General features: G+C 46.1%; 7 non-coding genes across 7 annotated transcripts; all 7 read right to left on the reverse strand.

Annotated features, from left to right (window-relative positions):
• Nucleotides 1-860: 860 nt before the first annotated feature.
• trnal-cag (transfer RNA leucine (anticodon CAG)) lies at nucleotides 861-942 on the reverse strand. Its single transcript has one exon. It is a non-coding gene; the product is annotated as a tRNA-Leu (tRNA).
• Nucleotides 943-4,276: 3,334 nt separating this feature from the next.
• Nucleotides 4,277-4,358, reverse strand: trnal-cag (transfer RNA leucine (anticodon CAG)). The gene has a single exon. It is a non-coding gene; the product is annotated as a tRNA-Leu (tRNA).
• Nucleotides 4,359-7,690: 3,332 nt separating this feature from the next.
• trnal-cag (transfer RNA leucine (anticodon CAG)) lies at nucleotides 7,691-7,772 on the reverse strand. The gene has a single exon. It is a non-coding gene; the product is annotated as a tRNA-Leu (tRNA).
• Nucleotides 7,773-11,097: 3,325 nt separating this feature from the next.
• trnal-cag (transfer RNA leucine (anticodon CAG)) lies at nucleotides 11,098-11,179 on the reverse strand. Its single transcript has one exon. It is a non-coding gene; the product is annotated as a tRNA-Leu (tRNA).
• Nucleotides 11,180-14,511: 3,332 nt separating this feature from the next.
• Nucleotides 14,512-14,593, reverse strand: trnal-cag (transfer RNA leucine (anticodon CAG)). The gene has a single exon. It is a non-coding gene; the product is annotated as a tRNA-Leu (tRNA).
• A 3,326-nt stretch (nucleotides 14,594-17,919) lies between these two features.
• Nucleotides 17,920-18,001, reverse strand: trnal-cag (transfer RNA leucine (anticodon CAG)). Its single transcript has one exon. It is a non-coding gene; the product is annotated as a tRNA-Leu (tRNA).
• A 3,323-nt stretch (nucleotides 18,002-21,324) lies between these two features.
• Nucleotides 21,325-21,406, reverse strand: trnal-cag (transfer RNA leucine (anticodon CAG)). The gene has a single exon. It is a non-coding gene; the product is annotated as a tRNA-Leu (tRNA).
• Between the last annotated feature and the right edge of the window lie 198 nt (nucleotides 21,407-21,604).

Here is a 21,604-nt window from a genome sequence, read left to right on the forward strand (position 1 = left end):
CTGACCATGCTCCGTGAAATTTTCCCAGTTGGGGATTTTTGCTGCTGGAAGTTACCTCGGAAACCCTGTTAACTCGTAATGTACTGAGCGAATCGCAAAACAGAAAGCATTTAACAAAGAAAAAAAAACAAAACTGGCATGCCGAATGCACTTTCAGACAGAGAGATGCATGAATGCTAAATGTGAGACAGTCCGAGGGCATGAGTCATAAAGTAATCTCACAACTAACAACAGGGCAATTCCAAACTACTCTTTCAAACATACTGCAGCCTTAGTGCACCAACACTTCCCAGACAATGCTGGAAAGAGAGAAAGAAAGAACATAATAAGAACGGGCCATAAAAAGTGAATTTCACCAATCACAGTCTCGATTAGATTACCTTTCCCTTCCGATGTCTCCAGGACGGAAATAAAGGAAATGGGAGAAATTCAATAACATATGACATCGAAATTCATTGGATCGATTTTCCCATTGGCCAGAAAACCAAATAACGACCAGTCGAGTCACCACATTACGAGTGAACAGGGTTTCTGAGGTAACTTCCAGCAGCAAAAATCCTCAACTGAGGGTCTGGGAAAATTTCACGGAGTATGGTCAGTCGGAGCAAATGTAAGGAATTCGTTCGTTTCTGCAGTGTTTCATCACAACAGCGATGGAATAACAGTCTCCATTCGGTTCCAGTAAACGCACAAATTGCCTGGAACAGCAGAGCTTTTTGCGATTTTCCGAGTGGCACTATCCCACAACACAGTTAATTCCCCGGGAAGCAAACGCATTTTACTTTTGTTTTCAACATCAATACAGTGGGGACCGAAACAGCATTTTGACAAGCTGCAGCATTGCAGTTAAACAGCAGAAATGGCAGTGGCGGGATTCGAACCCGCGCCCCTTTCAAGACTGGAACCTGGATCCAGCGCCTTAGACCGCTCGGCCACACTACCAGCCGGCCAAACTGCCCGTTGTCTTGCATTTCCAATTGTGCCCCTGCATAACAACAGATGCAAAGTCACATGAAAAGGGTTCCATGATCCCTCTCCGACTCGCACAGCTGCTGGGATGTGCCCGGCTACAATGTCAATTTCGCAGCAGATAATGATAGCCCATCAATCCAGACAAAAGCTGAGTCTATCTTCTCAGACTCTTTTCAGCTACAAATGTATCTGTGAGTGCGTGACAATATATGTTCGCTTATGATTTGGTCAAATAACCATGAGCTGCTTGACATTACTGCAATTTCGATTCTTGCTTTGCTAAATGATTACACCCATTGCTCGAAACAGGACGACTTTCACGTTTACACGGAACACGAAACACGCCGGACTACAGGGAAAATGCACAAAGCTGAGCAGGCCGTGTTCCAAATCATACCGTGCAGCATTTATTCAGTCACTGTTTCTGTTTTGCAGAATAAGGGTCCCAAAGAAAGTTCTCTACCCTAAAACCGGAAGTCGCATTACATTCCGAGAGCGACAGATCACATTGTGAGGATGCTCTGACCTCGGAGCCTGTTCGAGATGACACTTTCCGTGCCTTTTACCTTAACCGTGCAATTTGCTGCAGAGATGTTCACTCCTGGACATGAGCCACATGGATACCAAGTGAGCCGGAAACCTGTGCGGGAATCGACGAGAAGCGACTCAATACATTTTGCTAACTTCCATGGTGCTTCTTAGAAATTGAGTTTCTGTTCACCTCAATCTAAAAGGCAGTTTCTGAACATAGTAACAGAACTCAAAAGGTAATTACCTCACCCCACCGCCACTCCGGAAGAGGTGCTAACTGCCCTTGATTGCTTTTTGTTCTCGATGTGAAGAGCTCTCACGCCTGAGTCACCTTCACGTCTCTGTTTGCTGAGTGAATCACAAAGAAGGAGTTTCACCAGAGCTGCAATTGCCACACTTCTCCACTCGCCCTCCCCGTGAACATTTTCCTGCTCGTCAGTGATTTAAAGAAAATTAAATGGATGCGATGTCATTCTGTAGCCTCTCTGTCGATTCCTCCGTTTCAGTTCCAACATGGCTTCGATCTCGGGGCGCACCTTAATACTAGCGACGCTATGACAGCACAGGTCCGGAGGTTTTTCTCAGAGTGTATGTCTGCTTCATTGCTGTTGCTGATTGAATGAGCCACTAACGTGCGAACTGTTCCAAAACATGATTCAGGACCTCCGGTGCCAACTCTCGCGCGTTGAATAACGACAGACAGCTTCCAAATGAAGCCTTTCAGAGACGACTTTGGGGTACGTTTGACAGACAGACAAGTTCAGGAATTCGTGGTGCGCTGTGACACCAGCGCATCAGCTTCTTCCCTGCCTTTGAACCGGGCCGCCTGCGCAAGGAATGCAAATGCGGTACTGCTTTTCGTGGAAGGATCAGAACGCGGCAACGACACTCTCAAACAGAATGGCATATGATCAGAACCAGGTTGGAGAAAAACTTTATAATGCTTTGCACAGTAATTAAATGGAGTTGCCTTGCATTTCACTACGAGAGCAGATTCGTTCAAGCAAATTCGAAGGCAGGTTTGAAGATGGGGAAGCAAGCAAGGAAGCTCCGTTCTTGTGCATGTGAAAGGCTGCACTTGAAAAAAAAAAGCAGTTTCCGCCCAGTTTCGAACAGGGGACCTTACGCGTGTTTGGCGAACGTGATGACCACGACACTACAGAAACCAGCGGAGGCTACCGCACTGCAGCTTAGTGGCATCCAGCACTGAAAGTTGAAGCAATTCTACGTTTCACCTTTCTGTTTCCAATAGCTTGTTATTGTCCAGCGTAATTAACATCTTGAAAACGTAAAAAAAACCACGTGAAATTGATGACAAAATATAGACAAGGATGTCGTCAATGTTTGGACCGTAGGGCGAGGTGGAATAAGCTGGGACGACTTTCCCCGCAGCATAACGGCTGCGACATGATCTTACGGAAGGGTTGTAAACTGAGTATTTATGTGTTTTACCCAAGTTGGGGTGAGTTGAAAAATCGAGAGCATCGGTTTAAGGTGAGTGGGCTGAAATTGACAAAGGACCTGAGGCACATTTCCCACACAGAAGGTTGTGCGTGTTTGGAATGAGCTACCAGAGGAAGTGGAGGAGGCGATTACACTCAGAAAATTGCAAAGGTAATCGGATGAGTTTCTGGATAGGATGGGTTTAGCGGGATTGGGGCCAAATGCTGGGGAACGGGACTTGTTTAATTTTGGCTATGTGGTGAGCATGGACGAGATACACCGAAGTATCTGTTTCCACGCGGTGTACCCCAGTACCGTCGTGTTGCTTACACCGGCTTTAAAGGATTACTTTTTCGCAGAGCTTGCCGTCGCAGTCTGTGGCACAATCGTTTAGTCTGTTCGACTGCTCACGGGAAAGGTAGTATTGTGAAACACTGCAGAAACGAACGACTTCCTTCCTTTTGCTCCGACTGACCATGCTCCGTGAAATTTTCCCAGTTGGGGATTTTTGCTGCTGGAAGTTACCTCGGAAACCCTGTTAACTCGTAATGTACTGAGCGAATCGCAAAACAGAAAGCATTTAACAAAGAAAAAAAAACAAAACTGGCATGCCGAATGCACTTTCAGACAGAGAGATGCATGAATGCTAAATGTGAGACAGTCCGAGGGCATGAGTCATAAAGTAATCTCACAACTAACAACAGGGCAATTCCAAACTACTCTTTCAAACATACTGCAGCCTTAGTGCACCAACACTTCCCAGACAATGCTGGAAAGAGAGAAAGAAAGAACATAATAAGAACGGGCCATAAAAAGTGAATTTCACCAATCACAGTCTCGATTAGATTACCTTTCCCTTCCGATGTCTCCAGGACGGAAATAAAGGAAATGGGAGAAATTCAATAACATATGACATCGAAATTCATTGGATCGATTTTCCCATTGGCCAGAAAACCAAATAACGACCAGTCGAGTCACCACATTACGAGTGAACAGGGTTTCTGAGGTAACTTCCAGCAGCAAAAATCCTCAACTGAGGGTCTGGGAAAATTTCACGGAGTATGGTCAGTCGGAGCAAATGTAAGGAATTCGTTCGTTTCTGCAGTGTTTCATCACAACAGCGATGGAATAACAGTCTCCATTCGGTTCCAGTGAACGCACAAATTGCCTGGAACAGCAGAGCTTTTTGCGATTTTCCGAGTGGCACTATCCCACAACACAGTTAATTCCCCGGGAAGCAAACGCATTTTACTTTTGTTTTCAACATCAATACAGTGGGGACCGAAACAGCATTTTGACAAGCTGCAGCATTGCAGTTAAACAGCAGAAATGGCAGTGGCGGGATTCGAACCCGCGCCCCTTTCAAGACTGGAACCTGGATCCAGCGCCTTAGACCGCTCGGCCACACTACCAGCCGGCCAAACTGCCCGTTGTCTTGCATTTCCAATTGTGCCCCTGCATAACAACAGATGCAAAGTCACATGAAAAGGGTTCCATGATCCCTCTCCGACTCGCACAGCTGCTGGGATGTGCCCGGCTACAATGTCAATTTCGCAGCAGATAATGATAGCCCATCAATCCAGACAAAAGCTGAGTCTATCTTCTCAGACTCTTTTCAGCTACAAATGTATCTGTGAGTGCGTGACAATATATGTTCGCTTATGATTTGGTCAAATAACCATGAGCTGCTTGACATTACTGCAATTTCGATTCTTGCTTTGCTAAATGATTACACCCATTGCTCGAAACAGGACGACTTTCACGTTTACACGGAACACGAAACACGCCGGACTACAGGGAAAATGCACAAAGCTGAGCAGGCCGTGTTCCAAATCATACCGTGCAGCATTTATTCAGTCACTGTGTCTGTTTTGCAGAATAAGGGTCCCAAAGAAAGTTCTCTACCCTAAAACCGGAAGTCGCATTACATTCCGAGAGCGACAGATCACATTGTGAGGATGCTCTGACCTCGGAGCCTGTTCGAGATGATACTTTCCGTGCCTTTTACCTTAACCGTGCAATTTGCTGCAGAGATGTTCACTCCTGGACATGAGCCACATGGATACCAAGTGAGCCGGAAACCTGTGCGGGATTCGACGAGAAGCGACTCAATACATTTTGCTAACTTCCATGGTGCTTCTTAGAAATGGAGTTTCTGTTCACCTCAATCTAAAAGGCAGTTTCTGAACATAGTAACAGAACTCAAAAGGTAATTACCTCACCCCACCGCCACTCCGGAAGAGGTGCTAACTGCCCTTGATTGCTTTTTGTTCTCGATGTGAAGAGCTCTCACGCCTGAGTCACCTTCACGTCTCTGTTTGCTGAGTGAATCACAAAGAAGGAGTTTCACCAGAGCTGCAATTGCCACACTTCTCCACTCGCCCTCCCCGTGAACATTTTCCTGCTCGTCAGAGATTTAAAGAAAATTAAATGGATGCGATGTCATTCTGTAGCCTCTCTGTCGATTCCTCCGTTTCAGTTCCAACATGGCTTAGATCTCGGGGCGGACCTTAATACTAGCGACGCTATGACAGCACAGGTCCGGAGGTTTTTCTCAGAGTGTATGTCTGTTTCATTGCTGTTGCTGATTGAATGAGCCACTAACGTGCGAACTGTTCCAAAACATGATTCAGGACCTCCGGTGCCAACTCTCGCGCGTTGAATAACGACAGACAGCTTCCAAATGAAGCCTTTCAGAGACGACTTTGGGGTACGTTTGACAGACAGACAAGTTCAGGAATTCGTGGTGCGCTGTGACACCAGCGCATCAGCTTCTTCCCTGCCTTTGAACCGGGCCGCCTGCGCAAGGAATGCAAATGCGGTACTGCTTTTCGTGGAAGGATCAGAACGCGGCAACAACACTCTCATACAGAATGGCATATGATCAGAACCAGTTTGGAGAAAAACTTTATAATGCTTTGCACAGTAATTAAATGGAGTTGCCTTGCATTTCACTACGAGAGCAGATTCTTTCAAGCAAATTCGAAGGCAGGTTTGCAGATGGGAAAGAAAGCAAGGAAGCTCCGTTCTTGTGCATGTGAAAGGCTGCACTTGAAAAAAAAGCAGTTTCCGCCCAGTTTCGAACAGGGGACCTTACGCGTGTTAGGCGAACGTGATGACCACGACACTACAGAAACCAGCGGAGGCTACCGCACTGCAGCTCAGTGGCATCCAGCACTGAAAGTTGAAGCAATTCTACGTTTCACCTTTCTGTTTCCAATAGCTTGTTATTGACCAGCGTAATTAACATCTTGAAAACGTAAAAAAAACCACGTGAAATTGATGACAAAATATAGACAAGGATGTCGTCAATGTTTGGACCGTAGGGCGAGGTGGAATAAGCTGGGACGACTTTCCCCGCAGCATAACGGCTGCGACATGATCTTACGGAAGGGTTGTAAACTGAGTATTTATGTGTTTTACCCAAGTTGGGGTGAGTTGAAAAATCGAGAGCATCGGTTTAAGGTGAGTGGGCTGAAATTGACAAAGGACCTGAGGCACATTTCCCACACAGAAGGTTGTGCGTGTTTGGAATGAGCTACCAGAGGAAGTGGAGGAGGCGATTACACTCAGAAAATTGCAAAGGTAATCGGATGAGTTTCTGGATAGGATGGGTTTAGCGGGATTGGGGCCAAATGCTGGGGAACGGGACTTGTTTAATTTTGGCTATGTGGTGAGCATGGACGAGATACACCGAAGTATCTGTTTCCACGCGGTGTACCCCAGTACCGTCGTGTTGCTTACACCGGCTTTAAAGGATTACTTTTTCGCAGAGCTTGCCGTCGCAGTCTGTGGCACAATCGTTTAGTCTGTTCGACTGCTCACGGGAAAGGTAGTATTGTGAAACACTGCAGAAACGAACGACTTCCTTCCTTTTGCTCCGACTGACCATACTCCGTGAAATTTTCCCAGTTGGGGATTTTTGCTGCTGGAAGTTACCTCGCAAACCCTGTTAACTCGTAATGTACTGAGCGAATCGCAAAACAGAAAGCATTTAACAAAGAAAAAAAAACAAAACTGGCATGCCGAATGCACTTTCAGACAGAGAGATGCATGAATGCTAAATGTGAGACAGTCCGAGGGCATGAGTCATAAAGTAATCTCACAACTAACAACAGGGCAATTCCAAACTACTCTTTCAAACATACTGCAGCCTTAGTGCACCAACACTTCCCAGACAATGCTGGAAAGAGAGAAAGAAAGAACATAATAAGAACGGGCCATAAAAAGTGAATTTCACCAATCACAGTCTCGATTAGATTACCTTTCCCTTCCGATGTCTCCAGGACGGAAATAAAGGAAATGGGAGAAATTCAATAACATATGACATCGAAATTCATTGGATCGATTTTCCCATTGGCCAGAAAACCAAATAACGACGAGTCGAGTCACCACATTACGAGTGAACAGGGTTTCTGAGGTAACTTCCAGCAGCAAAAATCCTCAACTGAGGGTCTGGGAAAATTTCACGGAGTATGGTCAGTCGGAGCAAAAGTAAGTAAGCCGTTCGTTTCTGCAGTGTTTCATCACAACAGCGATGAAATAACAGTCTCCATTCGGTTCCAGTAAACGCACAAATTGCCTGGAACAGCAGAGCTTTTTGCGATTTTCCGAGTGGCACTATCCCACAACACAGTTAATTCCCCGGGAAGCAAACGCATTTTACTTTTGTTTTCAACATCAATACAGTGGGGACCGAAACAGCATTTTGACAAGCTGCAGCATTGCAGTTAAACAGCAGAAATGGCAGTGGCGGGATTCGAACCCGCGCCCCTTTCAAGACTGGAACCTGGATCCAGCGCCTTAGACCGCTCGGCCACACTACCAGACGGCCAAACTGCCAGTTGTCTTGCATTTCCAATTGTGCCCCTGCATAACAACAGATGCAAAGTCACATGAAAAGGGTTCCATGATCCCTCTCCGACTCGCACAGCTGCTGGGATGTGCCCGGCTACAATGTCAATTTCGCAGCAGATAATGATAGCCCATCAATCCAGACAAAAGCTGAGTCTATCTTCTCAGACTCTTTTCAGCTACAAATGTATCTGTGAGTGCGTGACAATATATGTTCGCTTATGATTTGGTCAAATAACCATGAGCTGCTTGACATTACTGCAATTTCGATTCTTGCTTTGCTAAATGATTACACACATTGCTCGAAACAGGACGACTTTCACGTTTACACGAAACACGCCGGACTACAGGGAAAATGCACAAAGCTGAGCAGGCCGTGTTCCAAATCATACCGTGCAGCATTTATTCAGTCACTGTGTCTGTTTTGCAGAATAAGGGTCCCAAAGAAAGTTCTCTACCCTAAAACCGGAAGTCGCATTACATTCCGAGAGCGACAGATCACACTGTGAGGATGCTCTGACCTCGGAGCCAGTTCGAGATGATACTTTCCGTGCCTTTTACCTTAACCGTGCAATTTGCTGCAGAGATGTTCACTCCTGGACATGAGCCACATGGATACCAAGTGAGCCGGAAACCTGTGCGGGATTCGACGAGAAGCGACTCAATACATTTTGCTAACTTCCATGGTGCTTCTTAGAAATTGAGTTTCTGTTCACCTCAATCTAAAAGGCAGTTTCTGAACATAGTAACAGAACTCAAAAGGTAATTACCTCACCCCACCGCCACTCCGGAAGAGGTGCTAACTGCCCTTGATTGCTTTTTGTTCTCGATGTGAAGAGCTCTCACGCCTGAGTCACCTTCACGTCTCTGTTTGCTGAGTGAATCACAAAGAAGGAGTTTCACCAGAGCTGCAATTGCCACACTTCTCCACTCGCCCTCCCCGTGAACATTTTCCTGCTCGTCAGAGATTTAAAGAAAATTAAATGGATGCGATGTCATTCTGTAGCCTCTCTGTCGATTCCTCCGTTTCAGTTCCAACATGGCTTAGATCTCGGGGCGGACCTTAATACTAGCGACGCTATGACAGCACAGGTCCGGAGGTTCCTCTTAGAGTGTATGTTTGTTTCATTGCTGTTGCTGATTGAATGAGCCACAAACGTGCGAACTGCTCCAAAACATGATTCAGGACCTCCGGTGCCAACTCTCGGCGTTGAATAACGACAGACAGCTTCCAAATGAAGCCTTTCAGAGACGACTTTGGGGTACGTTTGACAGACAGACAAGTTCAGGAATTCGTGGTGCGCTGTGACACCAGCGCATCAGCTTCTTCCCTGCCTTTGAACCGGGCCGCCTGCGCAAGGAATGCAAATGCGGTACTGCTTTTCGTGGAAGGATCAGAACGCGGCAACAACACTCTCATACGGAATGGCATATGATCAGAACCAGTTTGGAGAAAAACTTTATAATGCTTTGCACAGTAATTAAATGGAGTTGCCTTGCATTTCACTACGAGAGCAGATTCTTTCAAGCAAATTCGAAGGCAGGTTTGCAGATGGGAAAGAAAGCAAGGAAGCTCCGTTCTTGTGCATGTGAAAGGCTGCACTTGAAAAAAAAAGCAGTTTCCGCCCAGTTTCGAACAGGGGACCTTACGCGTGTTTGGCGAACGTGATGACCACGACACTACAGAAACCAGCGGAGGCTACCGCACTGCAGCTTAGTGGCATCCAGCACTGAAAGTTGAAGCAATTCTACGTTTCACCTTTCTGTTTCCAATAGCTTGTTATTGTCCAGCGTAATTAACATCTTGAAAACGTAAAAAAAACCACGTGAAATTGATGACAAAATATAGACAAGGATGTCGTCAATGTTTGGACCGTAGGGCGAGGTGGAATAAGCTGGGACGACTTTCCCCGCAGCATAACGGCTGCGACATGATCTTACGGAAGGGTTGTAAACTGAGTATTTATGTGTTTTACCCAAGTTGGGGTGAGTTGAAAAATCGAGAGCATCGGTTTAAGGTGAGTGGGCTGAAATTGACAAAGGACCTGAGGCACATTTCCCACACAGAAGGTTGTGCGTGTTTGGAATGAGCTACCAGAGGAAGTGGAGGAGGCGATTACACTCAGAAAATTGCAAAGGTAATCGGATGAGTTTCTGGATAGGATGGGTTTAGCGGGATTGGGGCCAAATGCTGGGGAACGGGACTTGTTTAATTTTGGCTATGTGGTGAGCATGGACGAGATACACCGAAGTATCTGTTTCCACGCGGTGTACCCCAGTACCGTCGTGTTGCTTACACCGGCTTTAAAGGATTACTTTTTCGCAGAGCTTGCCGTCGCAGTCTGTGGCACAATCGTTTAGTCTGTTCGACTGCTCACGGGAAAGGTAGTATTGTGAAACACTGCAGAAACGAACGACTTCCTTCCTTTTGCTCCGACTGACCATGCTCCGTGAAATTTTCCCAGTTGGGGATTTTTGCTGCTGGAAGTTACCTCGGAAACCCTGTTAACTCGTAATGTACTGAGCGAATCGCAAAACAGAAAGCATTTAACAAAGAAAAAAAAACAAAACTGGCATGCCGAATGCACTTTCAGACAGAGAGATGCATGAATGCTAAATGTGAGACAGTCCGAGGGCATGAGTCATAAAGTAATCTCACAACTAACAACAGGGCAATTCCAAACTACTCTTTCAAACATACTGCAGCCTTAGTGCACCAACACTTCCCAGACAATGCTGGAAAGAGAGAAAGAAAGAACATAATAAGAACGGGCCATAAAAAGTGAATTTCACCAATCACAGTCTCGATTAGATTACCTTTCCCTTCCGATGTCTCCAGGACGGAAATAAAGGAAATGGGAGAAATTCAATAACATATGACATCGAAATTCATTGGATCGATTTTCCCATTGGCCAGAAAACCAAATAACGACCAGTCGAGTCACCACATTACGAGTGAACAGGGTTTCTGAGGTAACTTCCAGCAGCAAAAATCCTCAACTGAGGGTCTGGGAAAATTTCACGGAGTATGGTCAGTCGGAGCAAATGTAAGGAATTCGTTCGTTTCTGCAGTGTTTCATCACAACAGCGATGGAATAACAGTCTCCATTCGGTTCCAGTGAACGCACAAATTGCCTGGAACAGCAGAGCTTTTTGCGATTTTCCGAGTGGCACTATCCCACAACACAGTTAATTCCCCGGGAAGCAAACGCATTTTACTTTTGTTTTCAACATCAATACAGTGGGGACCGAAACAGCATTTTGACAAGCTGCAGCATTGCAGTTAAACAGCAGAAATGGCAGTGGCGGGATTCGAACCCGCGCCCCTTTCAAGACTGGAACCTGGATCCAGCGCCTTAGACCGCTCGGCCACACTACCAGCCGGCCAAACTGCCCGTTGTCTTGCATTTCCAATTGTGCCCCTGCATAACAACAGATGCAAAGTCACATGAAAAGGGTTCCATGATCCCTCTCCGACTCGCACAGCTGCTGGGATGTGCCCGGCTACAATGTCAATTTCGCAGCAGATAATGATAGCCCATCAATCCAGACAAAAGCTGAGTCTATCTTCTCAGACTCTTTTCAGCTACAAATGTATCTGTGAGTGCGTGACAATATATGTTCGCTTATGATTTGGTCAAATAACCATGAGCTGCTTGACATTACTGCAATTTCGATTCTTGCTTTGCTAAATGATTACACCCATTGCTCGAAACAGGACGACTTTCACGTTTACACGGAACACGAAACACGCCGGACTACAGGGAAAATGCACAAAGCTGAGCAGGCCGTGTTCCAAATCATACCGTGCAGCATTTATTCAGTCACTGTGTCTGTTTTGCAGAATAAGGGTCCCAAAGAAAGTTCTCTACCCTAAAACCGGAAGTCGCATTACATTCCGAGAGCGACAGATCACATTGTGAGGATGCTCTGCCCTCGGAGCCAGTTCGAGATGATACTTTCCGTGCCTTTTACCTTAACCGTGCAATTTGCTGCAGAGATGTTCACTCCTGGACATGAGCCACATGGATACCAAGTGAGCCGGAAACCTGTGCGGGATTCGACGAGAAGCGACTCAATACATTTTGCTAACTTCCATGGTGCTTCTTAGAAATGGAGTTTCTGTTCACCTCAATCTAAAAGGCAGTTTCTGAACATAGTAACAGAACTCAAAAGGTAATTACCTCACCCCACCGCCACTCCGGAAGAGGTGCTAACTGCCCTTGATTGCTTTTTGTTCTCGATGTGAAGAGCTCTCACGCCTGAGTCACCTTCACGTCTCTGTTTGCTGAGTGAATCACAAAGAAGGAGTTTCACCAGAGCTGCAATTGCCACACTTCTCCACTCGCCCTCCCCGTGAACATTTTCCTGCTCGTCAGAGATTTAAAGAAAATTAAATGGATGCGATGTCATTCTGTAGCCTCTCTGTCGATTCCTCCGTTTCAGTTCCAACATGGCTTAGATCTCGGGGCGGACCTTAATACTAGCGACGCTATGACAGCACAGGTCCGGAGGTTTTTCTCAGAGTGTATGTCTGTTTCATTGCTGTTGCTGATTGAATGAGCCACTAACGTGCGAACTGTTCCAAAACATGATTCAGGACCTCCGGTGCCAACTCTCGCGCGTTGAATAACGACAGACAGCTTCCAAATGAAGCCTTTCAGAGACGACTTTGGGGTACGTTTGACAGACAGACAAGTTCAGGAATTCGTGGTGCGCTGTGACACCAGCGCATCAGCTTCTTCCCTGCCTTTGAACCGGGCCGCCTGCGCAAGGAATGCAAATGCGGTACTGCTTTTCGTGGAAGGATCAGAACGCGGCAACAACACTCTCATACAGAATGGCATATGATCAGAACCAGTTTGGAGAAAAACTTTATAATGCTTTGCACAGTAATTAAATGGAGTTGCCTTGCATTTCACTACGAGAGCAGATTCTTTCAAGCAAATTCGAAGGCAGGTTTGCAGATGGGAAAGAAAGCAAGGAAGCTCCGTTCTTGTGCATGTGAAAGGCTGCACTTGAAAAAAAAGCAGTTTCCGCCCAGTTTCGAACAGGGGACCTTACGCGTGTTAGGCGAACGTGATGACCACGACACTACAGAAACCAGCGGAGGCTACCGCACTGCAGCTCAGTGGCATCCAGCACTGAAAGTTGAAGCAATTCTACGTTTCACCTTTCTGTTTCCAATAGCTTGTTATTGACCAGCGTAATTAACATCTTGAAAACGTAAAAAAAAACACGTGAAATTGATGACAAAATATAGACAAGGATGTCGTCAATGTTTGGACCGTAGGGCGAGGTGGAATAAGCTGGGACGACTTTCCCCGCAGCATAACGGCTGCGACATGATCTTACGGAAGGGTTGTAAACTGAGTATTTATGTGTTTTACCCAAGTTGGGGTGAGTTGAAAAATCGAGAGCATCGGTTTAAGGTGAGTGGGCTGAAATTGACAAAGGACCTGAGGCACATTTCCCACACAGAAGGTTGTGCGTGTTTGGAATGAGCTACCAGAGGAAGTGGAGGAGGCGATTACACTCAGAAAATTGCAAAGGTAATCGGATGAGTTTCTGGATAGGATGGGTTTAGCGGGATTGGGGCCAAATGCTGGGGAACGGGACTTGTTTAATTTTGGCTATGTGGTGAGCATGGACGAGATACACCGAAGTATCTGTTTCCACGCGGTGTACCCCAGTACCGTCGTGTTGCTTACACCGGCTTTAAAGGATTACTTTTTCGCAGAGCTTGCCGTCGCAGTCTGTGGCACAATCGTTTAGTCTGTTCGACTGCTCACGGGAAAGGTAGTATTGTGAAACACTGCAGAAACGAACGACTTCCTTCCTTTTGCTCCGACTGACCATACTCCGTGAAATTTTCCCAGTTGGGGATTTTTGCTGCTGGAAGTTACCTCGCAAACCCTGTTAACTCGTAATGTACTGAGCGAATCGCAAAACAGAAAGCATTTAACAAAGAAAAAAAAACAAAACTGGCATGCCGAATGCACTTTCAGACAGAGAGATGCATGAATGCTAAATGTGAGACAGTCCGAGGGCATGAGTCATAAAGTAATCTCACAACTAACAACAGGGCAATTCCAAACTACTCTTTCAAACATACTGCAGCCTTAGTGCACCAACACTTCCCAGACAATGCTGGAAAGAGAGAAAGAAAGAACATAATAAGAACGGGCCATAAAAAGTGAATTTCACCAATCACAGTCTCGATTAGATTACCTTTCCCTTCCGATGTCTCCAGGACGGAAATAAAGGAAATGGGAGAAATTCAATAACATATGACATCGAAATTCATTGGATCGATTTTCCCATTGGCCAGAAAACCAAATAACGACGAGTCGAGTCACCACATTACGAGTGAACAGGGTTTCTGAGGTAACTTCCAGCAGCAAAAATCCTCAACTGAGGGTCTGGGAAAATTTCACGGAGTATGGTCAGTCGGAGCAAAAGTAAGTAAGCCGTTCGTTTCTGCAGTGTTTCATCACAACAGCGATGAAATAACAGTCTCCATTCGGTTCCAGTAAACGCACAAATTGCCTGGAACAGCAGAGCTTTTTGCGATTTTCCGAGTGGCACTATCCCACAACACAGTTAATTCCCCGGGAAGCAAACGCATTTTACTTTTGTTTTCAACATCAATACAGTGGGGACCGAAACAGCATTTTGACAAGCTGCAGCATTGCAGTTAAACAGCAGAAATGGCAGTGGCGGGATTCGAACCCGCGCCCCTTTCAAGACTGGAACCTGGATCCAGCGCCTTAGACCGCTCGGCCACACTACCAGACGGCCAAACTGCCAGTTGTCTTGCATTTCCAATTGTGCCCCTGCATAACAACAGATGCAAAGTCACATGAAAAGGGTTCCATGATCCCTCTCCGACTCGCACAGCTGCTGGGATGTGCCCGGCTACAATGTCAATTTCGCAGCAGATAATGATAGCCCATCAATCCAGACAAAAGCTGAGTCTATCTTCTCAGACTCTTTTCAGCTACAAATGTATCTGTGAGTGCGTGACAATATATGTTCGCTTATGATTTGGTCAAATAACCATGAGCTGCTTGACATTACTGCAATTTCGATTCTTGCTTTGCTAAATGATTACACACATTGCTCGAAACAGGACGACTTTCACGTTTACACGAAACACGCCGGACTACAGGGAAAATGCACAAAGCTGAGCAGGCCGTGTTCCAAATCATACCGTGCAGCATTTATTCAGTCACTGTGTCTGTTTTGCAGAATAAGGGTCCCAAAGAAAGTTCTCTACCCTAAAACCGGAAGTCGCATTACATTCCGAGAGCGACAGATCACACTGTGAGGATGCTCTGACCTCGGAGCCAGTTCGAGATGATACTTTCCGTGCCTTTTACCTTAACCGTGCAATTTGCTGCAGAGATGTTCACTCCTGGACATGAGCCACATGGATACCAAGTGAGCCGGAAACCTGTGCGGGATTCGACGAGAAGCGACTCAATACATTTTGCTAACTTCCATGGTGCTTCTTAGAAATTGAGTTTCTGTTCACCTCAATCTAAAAGGCAGTTTCTGAACATAGTAACAGAACTCAAAAGGTAATTACCTCACCCCACCGCCACTCCGGAAGAGGTGCTAACTGCCCTTGATTGCTTTTTGTTCTCGATGTGAAGAGCTCTCACGCCTGAGTCACCTTCACGTCTCTGTTTGCTGAGTGAATCACAAAGAAGGAGTTTCACCAGAGCTGCAATTGCCACACTTCTCCACTCGCCCTCCCCGTGAACATTTTCCTGCTCGTCAGAGATTTAAAGAAAATTAAATGGATGCGATGTCATTCTGTAGCCTCTCTGTCGATTCCTCCGTTTCAGTTCCAACATGGCTTAGATCTCGGGGCGGACCTTAATACTAGCGACGCTATGACAGCACAGGTCCGGAGGTTCCTCTTAGAGTGTATGTTTGTTTCATTGCTGTTGCTGATTGAATGAGCCACAAACGTGCGAACTGCTCCAAAACATGATTCAGGACCTCCGGTGCCAACTCTCGGCGTTGAATAACGACAGACAGCTTCCAAATGAAGCCTTTCAGAGACGACTTTGGGGTACGTTTGACAGACAGACAAGTTCAGGAATTCGTGGTGCGCTGTGACACCAGCGCATCAGCTTCTTCCCTGCCTTTGAACCGGGCCGCCTGCGCAAGGAATGCAAATGCGGTACTGCTTTTCGTGGAAGGATCAGAACGCGGCAACAACACTCTCATACGGAATGGCATATGATCAGAACCAGTTTGGAGAAAAACTTTATAATGCTTTGCACAGTAATTAAATGGAGTTGCCTTGCATTTCACTACGAGAGCAGATTCTTTCAAGCAAATTCGAAGGCAGGTTTGCAGATGGGAAAGAAAGCAAGGAAGCTCCGTTCTTGTGCATGTGAAAGGCTGCACTTGAAAAAAAAAAGCAGTTTCCGCCCAGTTTCGAACAGGGGACCTTACGCGTGTTTGGCGAACGTGATGACCACGACACTACAGAAACCAGCGGAGGCTACCGCACTGCAGCTTAGTGGCATCCAGCACTGAAAGTTGAAGCAATTCTACGTTTCACCTTTCTGTTTCCAATAGCTTGTTATTGTCCAGCGTAATTAACATCTTGAAAACGTAAAAAAAACCACGTGAAATTGATGACAAAATATAGACAAGGATGTCGTCAATGTTTGGACCGTAGGGCGAGGTGGAATAAGCTGGGACGACTTTCCCCGCAGCATAACGGCTGCGACATGATCTTACGGAAGGGTTGTAAACTGAGTATTTATGTGTTTTACCCAAGTTGGGGTGAGTTGAAAAATCGAGAGCATCGGTTTAAGGTGAGTGGGCTGAAATTGACAAAGGACCTGAGGCACATTTCCCACACAGAAGGTTGTGCGTGTTTGGAATGAGCTACCAGAGGAAGTGGAGGAGGCGATTACACTCAGAAAATTGCAAAGGTAATCGGATGAGTTTCTGGATAGGATGGGTTTAGCGGGATTGGGGCCAAATGCTGGGGAACGGGACTTGTTTAATTTTGGCTATGTGGTGAGCATGGACGAGATACACCGAAGTATCTGTTTCCACGCGGTGTACCCCAGTACCGTCGTGTTGCTTACACCGGCTTTAAAGGATTACTTTTTCGCAGAGCTTGCCGTCGCAGTCTGTGGCACAATCGTTTAGTCTGTTCGACTGCTCACGGGAAAGGTAGTATTGTGAAACACTGCAGAAACGAACGACTTCCTTCCTTTTGCTCCGACTGACCATGCTCCGTGAAATTTTCCCAGTTGGGGATTTTTGCTGCTGGAAGTTACCTCGGAAACCCTGTTAACTCGTAATGTACTGAGCGAATCGCAAAACAGAAAGCATTTAACAAAGAAAAAAAAACAAAACTGGCATGCCGAATGCACTTTCAGACAGAGAGATGCATGAATGCTAAATGTGAGACAGTCCGAGGGCATGAGTCATAAAGTAATCTCACAACTAACAACAGGGCAATTCCAAACTACTCTTTCAAACATACTGCAGCCTTAGTGCACCAACACTTCCCAGACAATGCTGGAAAGAGAGAAAGAAAGAACATAATAAGAACGGGCCATAAAAAGTGAATTTCACCAATCACAGTCTCGATTAGATTACCTTTCCCTTCCGATGTCTCCAGGACGGAAATAAAGGAAATGGGAGAAATTCAATAACATATGACATCGAAATTCATTGGATCGATTTTCCCATTGGCCAGAAAACCAAATAACGACCAGTCGAGTCACCACATTACGAGTGAACAGGGTTTCTGAGGTAACTTCCAGCAGCAAAAATCCTCAACTGAGGGTCTGGGAAAATTTCACGGAGTATGGTCAGTCGGAGCAAATGTAAGGAATTCGTTCGTTTCTGCAGTGTTTCATCACAACAGCGATGGAATAACAGTCTCCATTCGGTTCCAGTGAACGCACAAATTGCCTGGAACAGCAGAGCTTTTTGCGATTTTCCGAGTGGCACTATCCCACAACACAGTTAATTCCCCGGGAAGCAAACGCATTTTACTTTTGTTTTCAACATCAATACAGTGGGGACCGAAACAGCATTTTGACAAGCTGCAGCATTGCAGTTAAACAGCAGAAATGGCAGTGGCGGGATTCGAACCCGCGCCCCTTTCAAGACTGGAACCTGGATCCAGCGCCTTAGACCGCTCGGCCACACTACCAGCCGGCCAAACTGCCCGTTGTCTTGCATTTCCAATTGTGCCCCTGCATAACAACAGATGCAAAGTCACATGAAAAGGGTTCCATGATCCCTCTCCGACTCGCACAGCTGCTGGGATGTGCCCGGCTACAATGTCAATTTCGCAGCAAATAATGATAGCCCATCAATCCAGACAAAAGCTGAGTCTATCTTCTCAGACTCTTTTCAGCTACAAATGTATCTGTGAGTGCGTGACAATATATGTTCGCTTATGATTTGGTCAAATAACCATGAGCTGCTTGACATTACTGCAATTTCGATTCTTGCTTTGCTAAATGATTACACCCATTGCTCGAAACAGAACGACTTTCACGTTTACACGGAACACGAAACACGCCGGACTACAGGGAAAATGCACAAAGCTGAGCAGGCCGTGTTCCAAATCATACCGTGCAGCATTTATTCAGTCACTGTGTCTGTTTTGCAGAATAAGGGTCCCAAAGAAAGTTCTCTACCCTAAAACCGGAAGTCGCATTACATTCCGAGAGCGACAGATCACATTGTGAGGATGCTCTGACCTCGGAGCCTGTTCGAGATGACACTTTCCGTGCCTTTTACCTTAACCGTGCAATTTGCTGCAGAGATGTTCACTCCTGGACATGAGCCACATGGATACCAAGTGAGCCGGAAACCTGTGCGGGAATCGACGAGAAGCGACTCAATACATTTTGCTAACTTCCATGGTGCTTCTTAGAAATTGAGTTTCTGTTCACCTCAATCTAAAAGGCAGTTTCTGAACATAGTAACAGAACTCAAAAGGTAATTACCTCACCCCACCCCCACTCCGGAAGAGGTGCTAACTGCCCTTGATTGCTTTTTGTTCTCGATGTGAAGAGCTCTCACGCCTGAGTCACCTTCACGTCTCTGTTTGCTGAGTGAATCACAAAGAAGGAGTTTCACCAGAGCTGCAATTGCCACACTTCTCCACTCGCCCTCCCCGTGAACATTTTCCTGCTCGTCAGTGATTTAAAGAAAATTAAATGGATGCGGTGTCATTCTGTAGCCTCTCTGTCGATTCCTCCGTTTCAGTTCCAACATGGCTTCGATCTCGGAGCGCACCTTAATACTAGCGACGCTATGACAGCACAGGTCCGGAGGTTTTTCTCAGAGTGTATGTCTGCTTCATTGCTGTTGCTGATTGAATGAGCCACTAACGTGCGAACTGTTCCAAAACATGATTCAGGACCTCCGGTGCCAACTCTCGCGCGTTGAATAACGACAGACAGCTTCCAAATGAAGCCTTTCAGAGACGACTTTGGGGTACGTTTGACAGACAGACAAGTTCAGGAATTCGTGGTGCGCTGTGACACCAGCGCATCAGCTTCTTCCCTGCCTTTGAACCGGGCCGCCTGCGCAAGGAATGCAAATGCGGTACTGCTTTTCGTGGAAGGATCAGAACGCGGCAACGACACTCTCAAACAGAATGGCATATGATCAGAACCAGGTTGGAGAAAAACTTTATAATGCTTTGCACAGTAATTAAATGGAGTTGCCTTGCATTTCACTACGAGAGCAGATTCGTTCAAGCAAATTCGAAGGCAGGTTTGAAGATGGGAAAGCAAGCAAGGAAGCTCCGTTCTTGTGCATGTGAAAGGCTGCACTTGAAAAAAAAAGCAGTTTCCGCCCAGGGGACCTTACGCGTGTTTGGCGAACGTGATGACCACGACACTACAGAAACCAGCGGAGGCTACCGCACTGCAGCTTAGTGGCATCCAGCACTGAAAGTTGAAGCAATTCTACGTTTCACCTTTCTGTTTCCAATAGCTTGTTATTGTCCAGCGTAATTAACATCTTGAAAACGTAAAAAAAACCACGTGAAATTGATGACAAAATATAGACAAGGATGTCGTCAATGTTTGGACCGTAGGGCGAGGTGGAATAAGCTGGGACGACTTTCCCCGCAGCATAACGGCTGCGACATGATCTTACGGAAGGGTTGTAAACTGAGTATTTATGTGTTTTACCCAAGTTGGGGTGAGTTGAAAAATCGAGAGCATCGGTTTAAGGTGAGTGGGCTGAAATTGACAAAGGACCTGAGGCACATTTCCCACACAGAAGGTTGTGCGTGTTTGGAATGAGCTACCAGAGGAAGTGGAGGAGGCGATTACACTCAGAAAATTGCAAAGGTAATCGGATGAGTTTCTGGATAGGATGGGTTTAGCGGGATTGGGGCCAAATGCTGGGGAACGGGACTTGTTTAATTTTGGCTATGTGGTGAGCATGGACGAGATACACCGAAGTATCTGTTTCCACGCGGTGTACCCCAGTACCGTCGTGTTGCTTACACCGGCTTTAAAGGATTACTTTTTCGCAGAGCTTGCCGTCGCAGTCTGTGGCACAATCGTTTAGTCTGTTCGACTGCTCACGGGAAAGGTAGTATTGTGAAACACTGCAGAAACGAACGACTTCCTTCCTTTTGCTCCGACTGACCATGCTCCGTGAAATTTTCCCAGTTGGGGATTTTTGCTGCTGGAAGTTACCTCGGAAACCCTGTTAACTCGTAATGTACTGAGCGAATCGCAAAACAGAAAGCATTTAACAAAGAAAAAAAAACAAAACTGGCATGCCGAATGCACTTTCAGACAGAGAGATGCATGAATGCTAAATGTGAGACAGTCCGAGGGCATGAGTCATAAAGTAATCTCACAACTAACAACAGGGCAATTCCAAACTACTCTTTCAAACATACTGCAGCCTTAGTGCACCAACACTTCCCAGACAATGCTGGAAAGAGAGAAAGAAAGAACATAATAAGAACGGGCCATAAAAAGTGAATTTCACCAATCACAGTCTCGATTAGATTACCTTTCCCTTCCGATGTCTCCAGGACGGAAATAAAGGAAATGGGAGAAATTCAATAACATATGACATCGAAATTCATTGGATCGATTTTCCCATTGGCCAGAAAACCAAATAACGACCAGTCGAGTCACCACATTACGAGTGAACAGGGTTTCTGAGGTAACTTCCAGCAGCAAAAATCCTCAACTGAGGGTCTGGGAAAATTTCACGGAGTATGGTCAGTCGGAGCAAATGTAAGGAATTCGTTCGTTTCTGCAGTGTTTCATCACAACAGCGATGGAATAACAGTCTCCATTCGGTTCCAGTGAACGCACAAATTGCCTGGAACAGCAGAGCTTTTTGCGATTTTCCGAGTGGCACTATCCCACAACACAGTTAATTCCCCGGGAAGCAAACGCATTTTACTTTTGTTTTCAACATCAATACAGTGGGGACCGAAACAGCATTTTGACAAGCTGCAGCATTGCAGTTAAACAGCAGAAATGGCAGTGGCGGGATTCGAACCCGCGCCCCTTTCAAGACTGGAACCTGGATCCAGCGCCTTAGACCGCTCGGCCACACTACCAGCCGGCCAAACTGCCCGTTGTCTTGCATTTCCAATTGTGCCCCTGCATAACAACAGATGCAAAGTCACATGAAAAGGGTTCCATGATCCCTCTCCGACTCGCACAGCTGCTGGGATGTGCCCGGCTACAATGTCAATTTCGCAGCAGATAATGATAGCCCATCAATCCAGACAAAAGCTGAGTCTATCTTCTCAGAC

Source organism: Chiloscyllium punctatum, chromosome 31 (assembly GCF_047496795.1).
Source record: "Chiloscyllium punctatum isolate Juve2018m chromosome 31, sChiPun1.3, whole genome shotgun sequence".
Classification (NCBI taxonomy): Eukaryota; Metazoa; Chordata; class Chondrichthyes; order Orectolobiformes; family Hemiscylliidae; genus Chiloscyllium; species Chiloscyllium punctatum.